The 19,224-nt window shown below is 43.2% G+C and overlaps 1 long non-coding RNA gene across 2 annotated transcripts in view; it reads left to right on the top strand.

Moving 5' to 3' along the window:
- The window catches only part of LOC142724406 (uncharacterized), a 180,581-nt gene that overhangs the window by 135,874 nt on the left and 25,483 nt on the right, over positions 1-19,224 (top strand). The gene's annotated exons all lie outside the window — the stretch shown is intronic.

A 19,224-nucleotide genomic window follows, 5' to 3' on the forward strand; every position in this document is an offset into this window, starting at 1 on the left:
GATCTCCTGCATGACATATTTAATTTACACCTGCGGATATTATAGCTGACATCTATGCTAACTGGTGTAGATGTCAGTTTGTGCAGCACTGACAACCCAAGTTGCGCCATATTTATTCAGAGCTGTGGGCTTCTTGGAGTATGTTCACATTCAATTTTTTCTTTTCGTCAGAGGTATGCATTGGGAGAAGTCTCTACGTATACCTCCAACGGAAGGCTGTATAGGCATAGAGTGGGATATATCACCTGAACTCCCCGGGCACAGCGTTACTTTAAGCACTAGGCTCTGAAAGCCCCTGACGTTAGCAACGCTCTGACTGGGGATTCTGCTCCTAGGGAAGCCCCTGACAACACTGTCCATAAATGGACACTGACGTTAGGAGCTTTAAGATGCCAAAATCCTAGGCCAGAACACTGGCATTGCACTGGCTGTGGATTCCACTCCTGGAGGGAGCCCCTGACGTCACTGTCCATATATGGATTGTGCTCCTGGAGGATCCCTTGATGTTACTGTCTGTACATAGACAGTGACATTAGGGGCTTTGTAATGTGAGAATTCCAAGTCGGAGCGTTGGCAGCGCTGTGGCCGGTTATTACGCTTGTAGAGAAAGCCTCTCACTTTACTGTGCATATATGGCTTTAAATATCCATATTTTTTTCTTTAAACTCTGGAGTCCCCGGCCAGAGCATCGCAAGCACTCACTGGCCGGGAACTCCTGACTTGGGAAAGCCCTTGATGTCACTTTCACTATATGGACAGTGATGTTAGGAGTTTAAAAACGCAGGAATCCATGGCCAGAGCGTCGGCAATGCTCTGGTTAGTGATTACTCTCCTGGAAGGAGCCCCTGATGTCTGTCAATTGTTATGGTAGTAGTCGGATATGATCTTTAATAAATTGAAACCATTTTTTTAAGCTTTAAGAACAAGGTTTGACAATGATAAGTTCTACCCATGTGTATCTAATGCTGATATGTATCCATGCTCCTTACTCATTTTAATATTGTGTGATTAAACTTGGTAACTTGCTATGCTTGGCTGACTGTACTGTATGATCAGAAGTAGTAACTAGATGTTTAAGAATCAGATTCAGATAAGTTTTAGTAATGATACTTAGTTCAACAGATAGAGAGGTCCTATAGGGGAGGACCAAGTCAATGTGAGCTTGAAACTCTGAACAAATAAATACCAAGTCAGGCAGAGTAAAAAGTAAATTTAGATTAAAAAGTTACTATTAAAATACAAACCACACAGCTCTTCAAGGTAGAGTTTGAGAAGCTGCATAATATACCCTCCTGCTACTTTGCCTAAATGGTGAGCAAATAGAAATTTTTCTACCTAAAATGGCAGAAAACACACCATTTTGGAGATGGAAAGGACGGCTAGAGGGGAAATGGAGGAGGCCGTAGTTTTTTAATTAAATTTTTTTCCTTGGTGTTTTTTTTTTCCATTTGCTAACGATTTAGTCAAAGTAGCTCAAAAGTTAATGTCTTTATAATACATGATATTGTAAAGTAATGTAATGGGAAATTTTGGCGCATGCCCGTTTTGAGTAAAAATTTTAGCTTTTTGAGACATTATGCTGTTTTCGCGTCTTTTCAGCTAGTAAGTCGGGACCAGCGGGAGAGCAGATCTCCTGCATGACATATTTAATTTACACCTGCGGATATTATAGCTGACATCTATGCTAACTGGTGTAGATGTCAGTTTGTGCAGCACTGACAATCCAAGTTGCGCCATATTTATTCAGAGCTGTGGGCTTCTTGGAGTATGTTCGCATTCAATTTTTTCTTTTCGTCAGAGGTATGCATTGGGAGAAGTCTCTACGTATACCTCCAACGGAAGGCTGTATAGGCATAGAGTGGGATATATCACCTGAACTCCCCGGGCACAGCGTTACTTTAAGCACTAGCCTCGGAATGCCCCTGACATTAGCAACGCTCTGACTGGGGATTCTGCACCTAGGGAAGCCCCTGACAACACTGTCCATAAATGGACACTGACGTTAGGAGCTTTAAGATTCCAAAATCCTAGGCCAGAACACTGGCATTGCACTGGCTGGGGATTCCACTCCTGGAGGGTGCCCCTGACGTCACTGTCCATATATGGATTCTGCTCCTGGAGGATCCCTTGATGTTACTGTCTGTACATAGACAGTGACATTAGGGGCTTTGTAATGTGAGAATTCCAAGTCGGAGCATTGGCAGCGCTGTGGCCGGGAATTACGCTTGTAGAGAAAGCCTCTCACTTTACTGTGCATATATAGCTTTAAATATCCATATTTGGCTTTAAACTCTGGAGTCCCCGGCCAGAGCATCGCAAGCACTCACTGGCCGGGAACTCCTGACTTGGGAAAGCCCTTGATGTCACTTTCACTATATGGACAGTGATGTTAGGAGTTTAAAAACCCAGGAATCCATGGCCAGAGCGTCGGCAATGCTCTGGTTAGTGATTACTCTCCTGGAAGGAGCCCCTGATGTCTGTCAATTGTTATGGTAGTAGTCGGATATGATCTTTAATAAATTTAAACCATTTTTTTAAGCTTTAAGAACAAGGTTTGACAATGATAAGTTCTACCCATGTGTATCTTTTCTTTTCAATTTTCTTTTTATTGTTTTAAACAAAAGTGAATCATACAACTGAATAGCAAAAGGTTGATTTAACAGCATACGAAGGTACAATCAAGCAAATGATATGTGTCAATTTATACAGTGTAACATTGCATACGCAGCTATGCCGTAACATTCAGGTTAAGATACAAATTTGGAACAATACATTATAAGAGTATAATAATAGTACTCGGTTGTAAAGGGGCCAAATGGGGGGAGGGTAGGGGGAAAAATGAACGAGAGGGAGTAGGAGGGGAAGGGGTTGAGAGAGATTTACAAGATAATTTTTTCTAAGACATTAAATATCGGTTACAGTTATACAACTTAGTCGCAAACTAACAAATCCAACAAGGTGACCCATCGGATCTGGCTATTGTGTATTCAAGGCTACGTCCAAGAACTGATCTGAGGAGCGGAATATTGTCCAGGGTCTCCAGATCTCTATAAATTTAGTATATGAACGGTTAGAGAGTGCTGCTATTTCTTCTATATAGTAAATTTGCTCTACCTTGGTTATCCATTGAGAGAGCGTGGGGACTTGCATCGATCTCCAGTTTGGGGGGATGAGAAGTTTGGCCCCCGATAAGAGGTGTTTAACGAGAGTGTTTGTGGATTTACTTATTTTTGCCAATGGAAGGTTAAGAAAGATGGTAGCTGGGGGTATTTGGATTGAGATGTCACAGATTCTTGCTATAAGATCTAATACAGGTATCCAATAACGTTGGATCTTAGCGCATGACCACCAGATATGGATGTAAGATCCGGTTTCCCCCAAACATCTCCAACATGTGTCTGGGATGGAAGGGTACCAGAGATGTGTTTTATCTGGTGTGGTATACCATCGTGACACTAACTTATAAGAGTTTTCTTGTGTTTTAATTCACTGGGAGGGATCATGGGAATTCCTGTAAAGGATATTTGTATCTTTTTTATTTAAGGTAATGTAGAGATCCTTTTCCCAGAGTGCGATATATGATCTTTTGAAAGGGACGTTCCTATTAATTAACAATTTATAAATCTGAGAAACACATTTCCGTGGGTTTTTTACTTGTCCGAGGAAGGATTCAAAGATAGTCAAGGGTCTTTCCAAGGAACCTGCTGTGAGGTATGGTAGGTTTGCTTGTTTTAGTGACATATAGTGCATTAAATTGAGATTCGGAAGGTTTGGATTTTGGGTCCAAGTCTGTAAGGATATGATCGTCCCATCAGCTAGTATGGAGTCTAGAGTATCAGTCAATCTGACCGAAGGGTTACTAGTGTGACTTCCCAAACCCTCTTGGTATAAATCCACCAAGTCTGAGATACGTGTCAGTGGGGATGGTGTGGGAACCAGTAGGTCCCTAAAGAGAGAGAGAGTGATTTTATTGTTAACTTGGTCAGAGCATTTTTAAATGAAAGGTTTGTTATGCTGTCTGGGTGTGCAAGTAGCAATGCTCTGAGCGGAACAGGGGCTAGGAGTTCCTCAATTGAGACCCATAATTTATTCTCCGGTTTCCGAAACCAGTCTACAGTCCTGGATATCGAAGCCGTGTGGTAATAGTTCTTAAAATCAGGAGCCCCAATTCCTCCCAGGGATTTAGGCAGTGAAAGCGTCTCTGCACTAATTTTGGGGTGCCTGCCATTCCAAATATATTGAAATATCATTGAGCGAAGTTTCGTGAAGTAAGATTGTGGAATGTGAATAGGTAACATTTGGAATAGGTAGTTAAATTTGGGGAGGATTAACCCTTTAATCAAGTTTTTCCTGCCCATCCAGGAAATAAAGGGAGCTAACCAGGATTCTATAATGACTTTAGTGCCGGCCAAGAGAGGGAGATAGTTTAAGGCGAAGTGGTCAGGCCAATGTTTACACAATTTGACTCCCAAGTATGTAATGCATTTTGGAGGCCACTTAATTGGATATCGGGATTCTAGTAATCGTGTCGTAGAGTTAGAAACATTGATCCCTAAGGCTTCGGATTTTTCTGCGTTGATTTTGAAATTGGACAGAGCACTAAATTTAGAAAAAATTTCGAGGACTGCCGGTATTTCTGAAATCGGGTCAGACATGATTATGAGTAAATCATCTGCAAATACTGCTGTCTTGTGATGTGTTGATTGAGTTGTGATACCTTTTATATCTGGGTGTTGTCTGATAGTTTGGATTAATGACTCCATCACAAGGACAAACAGAAGTGGTGATAGCGGGCAGCCTTGTCTAGTTCCATTTAGGATTTGAAAGCTAGATGAGAGGGTTCCGTTAATACGGAGTTTAGCTGTTGGGGTGATATACATTTGTAGTATAGCTTGGGTGAAAATTTTAGGAATTCCAAATCGGTCTAAGGTTTCTTCCATAAAGGTCCAGTCTACCCTGTCGAAGGCCTTCTCTGCATCAGTGCTCAGGAATGTCATAGATCTGTTCTTCTCCTTAGCTAACTTTAGTAAATGCAATAGTCGTAGAGAGTTATCTTTCCATTCCCTGCCCGAAACGAATCCCACTTGTTCCGGAGCAATCAAGTCCGGTAGTATCGGACTTAATCGATTGGCTAAGAGTTTTGCGAATATTTTTAGGTCAGTATTTAAAAGTGAGATAGGTTTGTAGTTACTACATAAGTCAGGGTCCTTACCGTCTTTGTGAATCAGGGTAATATGCGCTTCTAGAGTCTGTCTAGGAAAGCTAGAACCTTGTAGTATAGAGTTACACAAACCAAGGAGATGAGGTAGTAGTTCTTTCTGAAATACTTTATAGTAATGTATGGGAAGTCCGTCTGGTCCTGGACTTTTTCCCGAAGGGCACTTCGACAGGATAGACTGGAGCTCAGACTCCGTGACCGATTTCTGCAGAGTGGCTTGTTGTGTAGGGGAAAGTTGGGGCAAAGTTAGGGACGCAAGAAATGAGTTAATGATTTGTTTCCTACTGCTCCGCTCTCCATCAGTCTCTTGAGATCGAATTTGATAGAGGGAGGAGTAATAATTTACAAAAGCCTCTGAAATCAGATCAGTGTCGCTAGTTTTCAAACCATTAGGCAATTTCAGGGAGTGAATATAAGACCTGGATTTCCTCTTCCTTATCAACGAAATCATGAGTTTGGAGACTTTATCTCCGTGTATGAATATTTGATTTTTCCAATTAGAATAGAATTTGGCAGACTGCTTATTGAGTAAATCTTTTAGGGCCTGTCTTTTGACCGTGAGCGAGGCGAGGACATCTAGTGTTTGTACATTTTTGTGTTGCCTCTCCAGCTGAGAGATTTCCTCATATAACGCCGAAAGTTTCCGTCTTCTACTGCTATTTTGATACGAGCCAATAGAAATGAATTCACCTCTAATCACTGCCTTGTGGGCCTCCCAGATCACCGGCATAGGACATTGCTCTATAGTATTGATTTGGAAATAAGATAGTATAGCCGAGGCAACACGTTTCTTATTTGTTTCTGAGTTGAGTAAACTTTCGTTCAGGGACCATGCCTTTTGTCCAGCCGGTCTGTGTGTTAGCGAGGCTCGGAGCAGTAGGGGAGAGTGATCGGAGTGTATAGCGGTCAGAATTCGTACTTCCACAATGTTAGGCAATAACGAAAGAGGAAGAAAGAGGTAGTCTAGTCTCTGATACAAATTGTGCGGAGATGAGAAGTGCGTATAATCAATCGCATTTTTGTGCATATATCGCCAGGTATCGATTAAGGGGAAGGATTGCAGTGATTTTTTAATTCGCGAAAGGGCTCTGCGTGAAAGCGAGGATTTCTTTGTAGAAGAATCGAGGTCCGGCTCCAGAGCCACGTTTAAGTCTCCCCCCGCCAGACATATACCTTCCATAAAGGGCCTAACTGTGTCAAGTGCGGATGGGATCCATGACGCCTGATTGATATTAGTTACATATAGATTACCCAACGTAACTAAGGATCCCGCTAAGAGACCCTTTATGAATATATATCTGCCTTCGCTGTCAGAGAGTGAATCTTGTAAGACAAAGGGTACATGTTTAGCAAGGGCTATTGCAACTCCACATGAATTTTTGAACGGGGAATGCGAGTGAAACCATGTATTGTAATATGATTTATGAAAAGATGGCAATTTTTGGGCTCGTAGATGGGTTTCCTGAAACAATATAATGTCTGCTTTTGTGTTTTTAAGATATTGAAGGATTGTGATCGTTTGACCGGAGAGTTTAGGCCTCTGACGTTATAAGAAACTATTGACCATGTTGTATGTGAGTCAGTCATAGTGACGTTGCAAATTGGATCCGTAAAGAGCGGGGTCTCTCTCGGGGATGTGTCCTAGAAAATGGGACAGGGGAATAAGTAACATAGCTATAACTAGGGTATCTTGTAACAGTACTGTAAATGCATCATCGGTGAATCGTGTCACCATGAACAGATGATGCAAGTGAACAATCGTCATTTGACGTAGAAGAGCAATAGAGAAAATGTTAGGTGAATGTTAACAGAATGGTGGTATTTAATCAGGTATAGGCACTTGGGTGAACAGAATGAACTGAGTGTACCTAGGGCTTTTTGAGGCTCTCGAATTGGTCGAAGTAGATATATCTTATATATGAGGTGAGTAATCTTCTGACTGTGGATATAAATCCCCCTACATATATAAACCCTAATAGAAGAAACAAAATGTAACTTAGTTGACATCAATATTGCGTAAGCAAAGCAGGTATGAGTTGCATCGAGTAGACGTCTCTATATAGTATCACATATATGTATTCCAGAAAACCGGTAATAAATGCAAAAAAACAAAAGAAAAACACAGATTTGGCTAAATCTCAGATTCAATTAAGACTAGCTATGCAAAATAACCACATAAAAAACTAGTCTCCGTTCACACTCGGTACAGTCCTTTGGAAGGATACATCTGGGTGTAATCCGTTGATTGGAGCATAAGACAATAAATACTTTATATTCAAGAAGGGTCCGACAATGAAGGGGACCTTGGAGCTTTGTGGGATCGCCGTCTTGCCCTTTGACCTTCGGGTGCCTGAACTGTTTCCCATTGAGGTAGTTGAGGGATATGTTGAAGACGAGCAGCGTCATGCACCATTTCTAGGTCGGGATAAGCCTCCAGAGATATGTCAAGTTCAGAGCAGATATTTCTGATGTCTGACGAGGATCTAGCTGTGAATCTCTTTCCATTAACAGAGAAGGAGAGACCAAACGGGAAGAGCCAACGAAATGGGATCTGCCTCTGTCTCAATGTAGACGTAAAGGGTTTCAGGAGCCTACGTTTGTATAAAGTGGTGGAAGCCAAGTCCTGGAAAATAGCAATTTGGGCCTCTCCATAGAGTATGTTTGTTGAGAGTCGGCTTTTCTGTATGATGCGATCTTTAATTCTGTAATCCAATATTCTGCAAATAATATCCCTCGGGGGATCTGAGGGGGATGGCTTTGGTCGGAGTGACCTGTGAGCCCTCTCAATAACTAGGTTTGGGTAATCTTCAGGGTCTAGGAATTTACGGAACGTCTCGGTCAGAGCGGTAAGAATATCTTCGTTGGCAATTTACTCAGGCAGTCCCTTGATGCGCAGGTTGTTTCTCCTATCCCTGTTTTCATGGTCTTCTAGTATGGAATACATTTTATTAATGTGTCCTTCTTGTGACTTGTGAGATCAGAAGAGGGGGAAAGCAAGGTCGTTTGCGTCTTTTCCAGTGCATCGACTCTATTACCCACTTGATTGATTTGATTTCAGAAAGATCGTTGGCAAGTGGTTCAAGTGCTTTAGCTAAAATTCGCTTCATAAAGGATCTTGAGACTGGAAGTTCCTTATCCTCTATATTTTGGTTGTCTTCACTCATTTGCTCCAGCTCGGGTTCTCCCCGTTTTTGCGTAGCTTTTAAGGTTGAGATTGACTTGGAGTGACTCGACTTCCCCCCTTGTTTTTTTACAAATTTGTCCATCTCTGCTTGTGGAGTTTGCGGATGTGGGCCCGAAACCGTAGCTGTTTGTTTCGGACCGATTTTACCCATATTAACTAAGAAGATATCGTAGCAGAAGAATTTTCTCTATTTAAGCTCGCCACTGTTGTAAGAATATTACATACTCGTCGGTGGTCTTGAAGTGCGTGTAGAAGAAGCGATTGGTATCGCTGCGGTAATCTTAGCTTGACACCGGAGAAGTTGAGCTGTCCCTTGATACCCCTCTGACTCTGCAGAGGGGGTCAGGTCTAAGCGAGTTCCGGCAGGTACAGTCGGTACTGATCGACGGACCAGCACCTGAAAAAAAATTGGGTCGAGGGCCCTTTAATTGGAGGAAACCTGCTTTGCTTTTTTTTTTTTTTTTTTTTAATTCAATTGGCGGACTTCAAAGTCCAGGCGGAGGCTGGTGTAGCTGGAGTTATGAAAGGTGAGGATGGGGCTTGGTTGAGGTAAGGTGAGGTTGGGGGTGAGGCTGGTGCTGTGTATGTTGCAGCTGGAGTGTGCACAATCAGTTGCCTCCCTGAGGCTACTCACCGACCCCTAAAGACGTCCAGGCTGAGAGGAGACTAAACTGGCGGCCCCAGTCGTCTCAGTGGAGTTCCCAGATCCTCTGTGACGTGCTCTTATGCGGCTGAGGGCCGGAGGCGGGGACCAGGAAGTAGCCCTGCACTCTTCAGGTCTCCGGTCACTTGTCAGGCCCGCACCGTTCCGGGCCGCACCTGCTGTACAAATCGAGGCCGCGGCTTCGGTCCCGCCAGCAGGCCGCAAAACCGGAAGTCGGCCGAGGCGGCTGAGACCGGCGTCAAAGTGATCAGCGAGGGGCGAGGAGGACCGTGACACCGATGGGGGCCCCGGGTTTGAAGTGGAAGAGGTCCGGATTACCCGGTATGAGGCTCGCTGATCAGGAGCTCCCTGTGAGTGCGTCCGTCCGGTCTCGCTGCTTGCCACGCCCCCTATCCATGTGTATCTAATGCTGATATGTATCCATGCTCCTTACTCATTTTAATATTGTGTGATTGAACTTGGTAACTTGGTATGCTTGGCTGACTGTACTGTATGATCAGAAGTAGTAACTAGATGTTTAAGAATCAGATTCAGATAAGTTTTAGTAATGATACTTAGTTCAACAGATAGAGAGGTCCTATAGGGGAGGACCAAGTCAATGTGAGCTTGAAACTTTGAACAAATAAATACCAAGTCAGGCAGAGTAAAAAGTACATTTAGATTAAAAAGTTACTATTAAAATACAAACCACACAGCTCTTCAAGGTAGAGTTTGAGAAGCTGCATAATATACCCTCCTGCTACTTTGCCTAAATGGTGAACAAATAGAATTTTTCTACCTAAAATGGCAGAAAACACACCATTTTGGAGATGGAAAGGACGGCTAGAGGGGAAATGGAGGAGGCCGTAGTTTTTTAATTACATTTTTTTCCTTGGTGTTTTTTTTTTTCCCATTTGCTAACGATTTAGTCAAAGTAGCTCAAAAGTAAATGTCTTTATAATACTGTAATATTGTAAAGTAATGTAATGGGAAATTTTGGCGCATGCCCGTTTTGAGTAAAAATTTTAGCTTTTTGAGACATTATGCTGTTTTCGCGTCTTTTCAGCTAGTAAGTCGGGACCAGCGGGAGAGCAGATCTCCTGCATGACATATTTAATTTACACCTGCGGATATTATAGCTGACATCTATGCTAACTGGTGTAGATGTCAGTTTGTGCAGCACTGACAACCCAAGTTGCGCCATATTTATTCAGAGCTGTGGGCTTCTTGGAGTATGTTCACATTCAATTTTTTCTTTTCGTCAGAGGTATGCGTTGGGAGAAGTCTCTACGTATACCTCCAACGGAAGGCTGTATAGGCATAGAGTGGGATATATCACCTGAACTCCCCGGGCACAGCGTTACTTTAAGCACTAGCCTCGGAATGCCCCTGACATTAGCAACGCTCTGACTGGGGATTCTGCTCCTAGGGAAGCCCCTGACAACACTGTCCATAAATGGACACTGACGTTAGGAGCTTTAAGATGCCAAAATCCTAGGCCAGAACACTGGCATTGCACTGGCTGTGGATTCCACTCCTGGAGGGAGCCCCTGACGTCACTGTCCATATATGGATTGTGCTCCTGGAGGATCCCTTGATGTTACTGTCTGTACATAGACAGTGACATTAGGGGCTTTGTAATGTGAGAATTCCAAGTCGGAGCGTTGGCAGCGCTGTGGCCGGGAATTACGCTTGTAGAGAAAGCCTCTCACTTTACTGTGCATATATGGCTTTAAATATCCATATTTTTATCTTTAAACTCTGGAGTCCCCGGCCAGAGCATCGCAAGCACTCACTGGCCGGGATCTCCTGACTTGGGAAAGCCCTTGATGTCACTTTCACTATATGGACAGTGATGTTAGGAGTTTAAAAACCCAGGAATCCATGGCCAGAGCGTCGGCAATGCTCTGGTTAGTGATTACTCTCCTGGAAGGAGCCCCTGATGTCTGTCAATTGTTATGGTAGTAGTCGGATATGATCTTTAATAAATTGAAACCATTTTTTTAATCTTTAAGAACAAGGTTTGACAATGATAAGTTCTACCCATGTGTATCTAATGCTGATATGTATCCATGCTCCTTACTCATTTTAATATTGTGTGATTGAACTTGGTAACTTGGTATGCTTGGCTGACTGATACTGTATGATCAGAAGTAGTAACTAGATGTTTAAGAATCAGATTCAGATAAGTTTTAGTAATGATACTTAGTTCAACAGATAGAGAGGTCCTATAGGGGAGGACCAAGTCAATGTGAGCTTGAAACTTTGAACAAATAAATACCAAGTCAGGCAAAGTAAAAAGTACATTTAGATTAAAAAGTTACTATTAAAATACAAACCACACAGCTCTTCAAGGTAGAGTTTGAGAAGCTGCATAATATACCCTCCTGCTACTTTGCCTAAATGGTGAACAAATAGATTTTTTTCTACCTAAAATGGCAGAAAACACACCATTTTGGAGATGGAAAGGACGGCTGGAGGGGAAATGGAGGAGGCCGTAGTTTTTTAATTACATTTTTTTCCTTGGTGTTTTTTTTTTCCCATTTGCTAACGATTTAGTCAAAGTAGCTCAAAAGTAAATGTCTTTATAATACTGTAATATTGTAAAGTAATGTAATGGGAAATTTTGGCGCATGCCCGTTTTGAGTAAAAATTTTAGCTTTTTGAGACATTATGCTGTTTTCGCGTCTTTTCAGCTAGTAAGTCGGGACCAGCGGGAGAGCAGATCTCCTGCATGACATATTTAATTTACACCTGCGGATATTATAGCTGACATCTATGCTAACTGGTGTAGATGTCAGTTTGTGCAGCACTGACAACCCAAGTTGCGCCATATTTATTCAGAGCTGTGGGCTTCTTGGAGTATGTTCACATTCAATTTTTTCTTTTCGTCAGAGGTATGCGTTGGGAGAAGTCTCTACGTATACCTCCAACGGAAGGCTGTATAGGCATAGAGTGGGATATATCACCTGAACTCCCCGGGCACAGCGTTACTTTAAGCACTAGGCTCGGAAAGCCCCTGACGTTAGCAACGCTCTGACTGGGGATTCTGCTCAGCCCCTGACAACACTGTCCATAAATGGACACTGACTTTAGGAGCTTTAAGATGCCAAAATCCTAGGCCAGAACACTGGCATTGCACTGGCTGTGGATTCCACTCCTGGAGGGAGCCCCTGACGTCACTGTCCATATATGGATTGTGCTCCTGGAGGATCCCTTGATGTTACTGTCTGTACATAGACAGTGACATTAGGGGCTTTGTAATGTGAGAATTCCAAGTCGGAGCGTTGGCAGCGCTGTGGCCGGGAATTACGCTTGTAGAGAAAGCCTCTCACTTTACTGTGCATATATGGCTTTAAATATCCATATTTTTATCTTTAAACTCTGGAGTCCCCGGCCAGAGCATCGCAAGCACTCACTGGCCGGGATCTCCTGACTTGGGAAAGCCCTTGATGTCACTTTCACTATATGGACAGTGATGTTAGGAGTTTAAAAACCCAGGAATCCATGGCCAGAGCATCGGCAATGCTCTGGTTAGTGATTACTCTCCTGGAAGGAGCCCCTGATGTCTGTCAATTGTTATGGTAGTAGTCGGATATGATCTTTAATAAATTGAAACCATTTTTTTAAGCTTTAAGAACAAGGTTTGACAATGATAAGTTCTACCCATGTGTATCTAATGCTGATATGTATCCATGCTCCTTACTCATTTTAATATTGTGTGATTGAACTTGGTAACTTGGTATGCTTCGCTGACTGTACTGTATGATCAGAAGTAGTAACTATATGTTTAAGAATCAGATTCAGATAAGTTTTAGTAATGATACTTAGTTCAACAGATAGAGAGGTCCTATAGTGGAGGACCAAGTCAATGTGAGCTCGAAATTTTGAACCAAAAAAAACCAGAGTAAAAAGTAAATTTAGATTAAAAACTTACTATTAAAATACAAACCACACAGCTCTTCAAGGTAGAGTTTGAGAAGCTGCATAATATACCCTCCTGCTACTTTGCCTAAATGGTAAGCAAATAGATTTTTTTTTTCTACCTAAAATGGCAGAAAACACACCATTTTGGAGATGGAAAGGATGGCTAGAGGGGAAATGGAGGAGGCCATAGTTTTTTAATTGCTTTTTTTTCCTGGGTGTTTTTTTTATTCCACTTGCTAACAATTTAGGCAAAGTAGCTCAAAAGTAAACATTTTTAAAATCCGTAATTTTGTGAAGTATTGTAATTGGAAATTTTGAGTTTTGAGTAACAATGTTAGCTTTTTGAGACTTTATGCTGTTTTCGCATCTTTTAAATAGTAAGTTGGTACCAGCGGGAGAGGGGACCTCCAGCATGACAGATTTAATATAATTTACACCAGCGAATATTATAGCCGAAATCTATGCTAGCTGGCGTAGGTATCTGTTTGTGGAGCACTGAACACCCAAGGTGCGCCAAATTTGTTCAGAGCTGTGGGCTTCTTAGAGTATGTTCACATTAAGTTTTTTCTTTTCGACTGAGGTATACGTCGGGAGAAGACTGTACGTTTACCTCCAACGGAAGGCCTCGACGTATCCCATTGTATACGCATACAGTGGGATATGTCACCTGAATTTATCGGGCACAGAGCTACTTTAAGCACTAGGCTCGGGAAAGCCCCTGACGTTACTGTCCATATATAGACAGAGATGTTAGGGGCTTAAAAAAAATCAAGAATCCACACCCAGAGCGTTAGCATTGCTCTGGCCTGGGATTCGGCCCCTGGAGGAGCCCCTGACGTTACTGTCCATACATGGACAGTGACTACAGGGGTTTTAAGATGCTGTAATCCTAGTCTAGAACATCGGCAACACTCTGGACAAGGTTTCTGCTCCTGGAGGAAGCCCCTAACGTCACTGTGTATATATGGACAGTGACGTCAGAGGATTTGAGATGCTGGAATCCCTAGCCAGAGCATCGACAATGCTGTGGAAGGAAAAACCGGTTCTTGAGGGAGCCTGTGATGTCACTTTCCATATATGGACAGTGATGTCAGGGGCTTTCAACTATGGAGTCCGCAGCCAGAGCATCGAAAGCCCTCTGGCTGGGGGCCCCTGTCTTGGGAAGGCCCTTGACATCACTGTCCATATATGAGCAGTGATGTTAGGAGCTTAAAAACTCAGAATCCACAGGCAGAACGTTGGCAACGCTCTGGCTGGGAATTCCGCTCCTTGAGGAGACCCTGACAACACTATCCATAAATGGACTGTGAGTTCAGGAGCTTTAAGATGCCAAAATCCTAGGCCAAAACCTCGGCATTGCTTTAGCTGGGCATTCCGCTCCTGGAGGGAGATTCTGATGTCAGGGTCAAAATATGGACAGTGACGTTAGAGGCTTTGAGATGTTGGAATCCCCAAACAGAGCATTGGCAATGCTCTGGCCAGGGATTCTGCTCCTGGAGGAAAACTTGACGTTACATAGATAGTAGTAATATTAAGGGATTTGTAATGCGAGAATTTCAGGCCAGAGCATTGCCAATGCTCTGGCCAGTGATTCCGCTCCTGGAAGGAGCCCTTGACGTCAATGTCCAGATATGGACAGTGATGTTAGGAGCTTTGAGATTCCGGAATCGCCAGCCAAAGCATCGGCAACGCTCTAGCCGGGGATTCTGCTTCTGTAGGATCCCCTGACTTTACTGTCCATGTATCGACAGTGACGTGAGGGGCTTTCTAATGCAAGTGTCCCAGACCAGACCATTGGCAAAGCTGTGGCTGGGGACTCGACTTCTAGAGGGAACCCTTGACGTCATTGTGCATAAAAAGGCGGTAACATCAGAGGCCCCACTGGTACTGGAATCCCCGGCCAGAGTGCTACCGATGCTCTAGGCCGGGGTCCGAATAGTTCAAAGCTTATTTCAGTAGGCTTCGGTTTAAAATTGCCGTATAAAAATGCCAGTCTTTTTTAATTCCACCCATTGGTTATATGCAACAACGGGAGGTGAGGTCCTCTTGCTCGACAGATTTACTATAAGTTACATCAGGCATTGGTGTAAATTACAGCGGAAATCCATGGCAGATTGTTTCTGGCGTCGATTTCAGTTTGTGGAGCCTTGACAGCCAAAGTTGTATCAAATTTATTAAGAGCCACGTCCAGTGTCTTCTGCTTCATCGCATACTGCCCGCCACGTCTGGCGCCACCTGCCGCACCAGCCTCCATCTGTGCTGTAGCCACAGCCATCGTCCGGACTATTTCAGGTACCCAAGCATTACTGTCTGCCATTGACTTTCGCATAGACTGTGACCTTGTCAGCTGCCTCCCCGCTACGGCGGAGCGACCTGGTGGGTCCACATACCCTGTGTTCGTGAAAGTACGCTCAGGCCATGGAACCCGCTGGCCTGCCTAAGACCGCAATCCAGAAGATACAGACAGAGATGCATGACCTATGCACACGTCAGGATCAACTCCTTGAGGCGGTGAATTCTATCCTTGTCCGCCTGGATCGACTCGCTGTTCCACCTCCGGTTCTTCCTCCTGAAGCTGTTGCTGTGCCACTGCCTGTTGCTCCTCCTGTTTGTCCCGGATCCACAGTTCTTCTGCCTCTTCCTCCTCGCTACGACGGCGACCCCAGAGCATGTAGAGGATTTCTCAAACAATGCACGGTGCATTTTAGGCTACGGCCTCATCTCTTCCCCTCCGAGGACTGCAAAATTGCGTTTATTATCTCCCTCCTCACTGGCAAGGCCCTCGCGTGGGCGAACCCAATTTTGGAGCAACAAGGACCTGTATCCGCGGACCTAGCCTTGTTCCTGCAGTCGTTTTGTGCCATGTTCGAGGAGCCGGGTCGAACATCCTCTGCCGCAGCCACTCTGTTGACCCTCAAGCAAGAAGGCTCCACTGTAGGGGAGTATGCTATCTCCTTCCGTACCCTAGCAGCCGAGCTGGCATGGAACAATGAGGCACTGGTGACGACCTTCTGGCAGGGACTGTCCTCTCACATCAAGCACGAACTGGCAACCTGCGACCTTCCTTCTACCTTGGATGCCCCCATCCTGTTAGCCTCTTCCAGATTATCGATTCCTGTGGCCATCGTCACCGGAGAGACATCACATCCTTCCTCCGTCTATCTTGACTCTGGAGCGGCTGCTAATTTCATCCAGCAGGATCTAGTGGATCGTTTTAGTCTACCCACAGTCCGTCTGGAGAGACCCCTGGCTGTTGCCTCCGTGAATGGTCTACCATTGCCTGATCCGATCATGCTCATCACAGAGCCGTTGACACTACGGGTCGGAGCTCTTCACTCAGAACAGATCACCTTCCTGGTACTACCCAAGGCTATCAATCCTATCCTGCTGGGTCTGCCATGGCTCCGTCTACACGCCCCGACACTTGACTGGAGTTCTGGAGAGGTTCTTCAATGGGGTTCCAGATGCCATAGCCATTGCCTGTCACAAGTCCGTCCTGTAATGTTCCTCTACCTCAGTCACTTTCTGGTCTACCATCTCAGTATGCCAGTTTTGCGGATGTCTTTTGCAAACGAGAGGCTGAGACGTTGCCTCCACATCGGAATTATGACTGTCCCATTGAATTGGTTCCCTATGTTCTCTTCCCCGTGGACGAGTATATCCTCTCTCCTTGCCAGAGACTTTATCGATGTCAGCCTATATCAAGGAGAACTTGGAGAGGGGTTTTATTAGAAAATCTTCCTCCCTGGCCGGGGCTGGCTTCTTCTTCGTTAAAAAGAGAGAAGGATCTCTTCAACCCTGCATTGTCTACCATGGTCTCAATCAGATCACGGTCATGAACATAAATACCCGTTGCCACTTATTTCCGAGCTCTTCGATCGCATACGAGGAGCCAAATTTTTTCTAACCTAGATCTGCGGGGGGCTTATAATCTAATCCGGATTCGCCGGGGTGACGAATGGAAGACGGCATTTAACACCCGCGATGGGCACTACGAATACCTAGTGATGCCCTTCGGACTGTGTAACGCTCCCACAGTATTTCAGGAGTTCGTTAATGATATCTTCCGAGATCTCCTCTATATGTGTGTTGTAGTTTATCTCGATGATATTTTAATTTTCTCCCCAGATCTGATGACCCATCGGAGGCATGTTCGTCAAGTTCTTTTGCGACTAAGAGAGAATCGCTTGTATGCCAAGTTGGAAAAGTGCAACTTTGAAAAGAGGTTTTTGCCCTTCCTGGGCTACGTCATCTCGGATCAAGGTCTTAAAATGGAGGAAAACGAAAGAATAGAGGATCCAGCGCAGTTAGTTAAAATAGAACATTGTTCCAATTTTATTTGGAGTATTTAAAACAAGATTAGTCCCGAGTGTAATACTTAGAGATAGATAGAAGGTGCCTACGCGTTTCAGACGCACACCGCATCCTTCCTCATGGCTTTTTGTTAAATGACAGACTATCAGGGGGAGGTTTATATCCGGTTACCTACAGGTGGTAATTAAACCTAGTAGCTGCAACTAGTTCAGCAGGGTAATGCTATTGGTTGAGCAAAGCGATGCTATCCAGCATATTGGTTTTTGAACACAAGAGGGCGCACAACTAGCTTGAGCAATTTATGAATGGGAGCTATCTATCGTAATGGAGCTGTCCAGCAGAATGGTGCTGAACTGAAACGCCGGTAAAGTGTTATGTGGTTATTCTATAGTAGTTGTCATGTTTATCATATCATGGACACTGAACATGTCCAAAAATGATAGAAATACCAAATGTTCTAGTTGTAGTTTAATTAAATAATATTTCATTTGTAAGGCTGACGTATATAAACCTCTTTAATGCTCACATCAAGAAATTAAAAATATGTATAATAGGCTAAAAAATACAATATTTCAAACAATTTAAAATGAGTTCTGAACTGAGAAGATTACAATAATTAGGTGTTTGGGGCAGACATGAATATTATTTTCTTACCCATAAATGTTATAACAGGTGGAAATAATGTACATCGTACAGAATAGTATGACCCGACAAATGCATAAAACCAAACAGATATCACTATAGTAATAGTATTAGTTTATTAGCCAAACTTTTAATATTTTCTAGTTTGCTATTAATTATTCTGTAATATTTTTGTTCATTATTTTTGTTCCTTACTCATAATTAGGAAATGATGCACATTGTATAGAACAATATGCCCCGACAAACACAAATAATCATTTAGATGGCATTGTGGTTGTGATATTACTTTACTAGCCAATGTTTTAGCATTCCTAAATTTGTGTTGCTGATTCTGTATTATTTTTATCCATTAGAAGTAGAACATAAGTTATTTTCTAAGGTTAAGTCCATCGGGGACTCTCGTTTTTAGAGTGAATATCCAGTAGGCTTCACGTGATAAGATTTTGTGTTTTATGTTCCCCCCTCTAATTGGTGATTTTACTTTTTCTATGGCATAACATTGAAGGCTTGTAGTAGATCTATTATGTTGGGTTATAAAATGTCTTGCAACATTGGAAATGTTTGCAATGTTTGGATTTTTAATATAACCCAGATGTTCCAATATTCTCACTTTAAATTTACGGCTGGTACATCCTATGTACATAAGATTGCACATATTGCACTCTATGATGTAAATTAGTGCTTCACTATTACAATTGATGTGATTTTGGATTGTGAAATTCTTTACATTATCTGAATCTCTGAAAGTTTTTGTAGGTTTAGCATATGAGCAAACGTTACAGGGATGTGAGCCGCATCTAAAGAAACCAGCATAATGAAGCCAAGTGGGCTTTAAAGTATTTAGCGGAAGAATAGAGGGAGAGAGAACATCACCTAAAGAGGGAGCTTTTCTGGGTACTACTTGACAACCATCCTTCAGAATATCTGACAAGATGTCGTCATCCATAAGTATGACTAAGTTTCTTTGAACGATTTTCTTAATGGCATTGAACTGGGTACTGTACTGTAACACCAGGGTGGGTATATTTCGGATGATATTTTTGTTACATTTTGGTTCAAGGAGTAGATTTCTAGGTTTATGCTTTACAATGGAGGATGCTCTTTTTAGGGTCCATTCTGGGTACCCTCTCTTTCGTAGTCTCCTTTGTATGTGCTGTTGTTCCGCCCGGTAATTATTATCATTACTACAATTTATTTTGGCCCGGTACATCTCACCCACAGGGATTGATGATATGGTCTATTTATGATGACTGCTTGTTGCATGCAGGATGGTGTTTCCTGAGATGGGTTTGCGAT

The sequence above is a fragment of the Rhinoderma darwinii genome, unplaced genomic scaffold (assembly GCF_050947455.1).
Source record: "Rhinoderma darwinii isolate aRhiDar2 unplaced genomic scaffold, aRhiDar2.hap1 Scaffold_58, whole genome shotgun sequence".
In the NCBI taxonomy this organism is placed as follows: domain Eukaryota; kingdom Metazoa; phylum Chordata; class Amphibia; order Anura; family Rhinodermatidae; genus Rhinoderma; species Rhinoderma darwinii.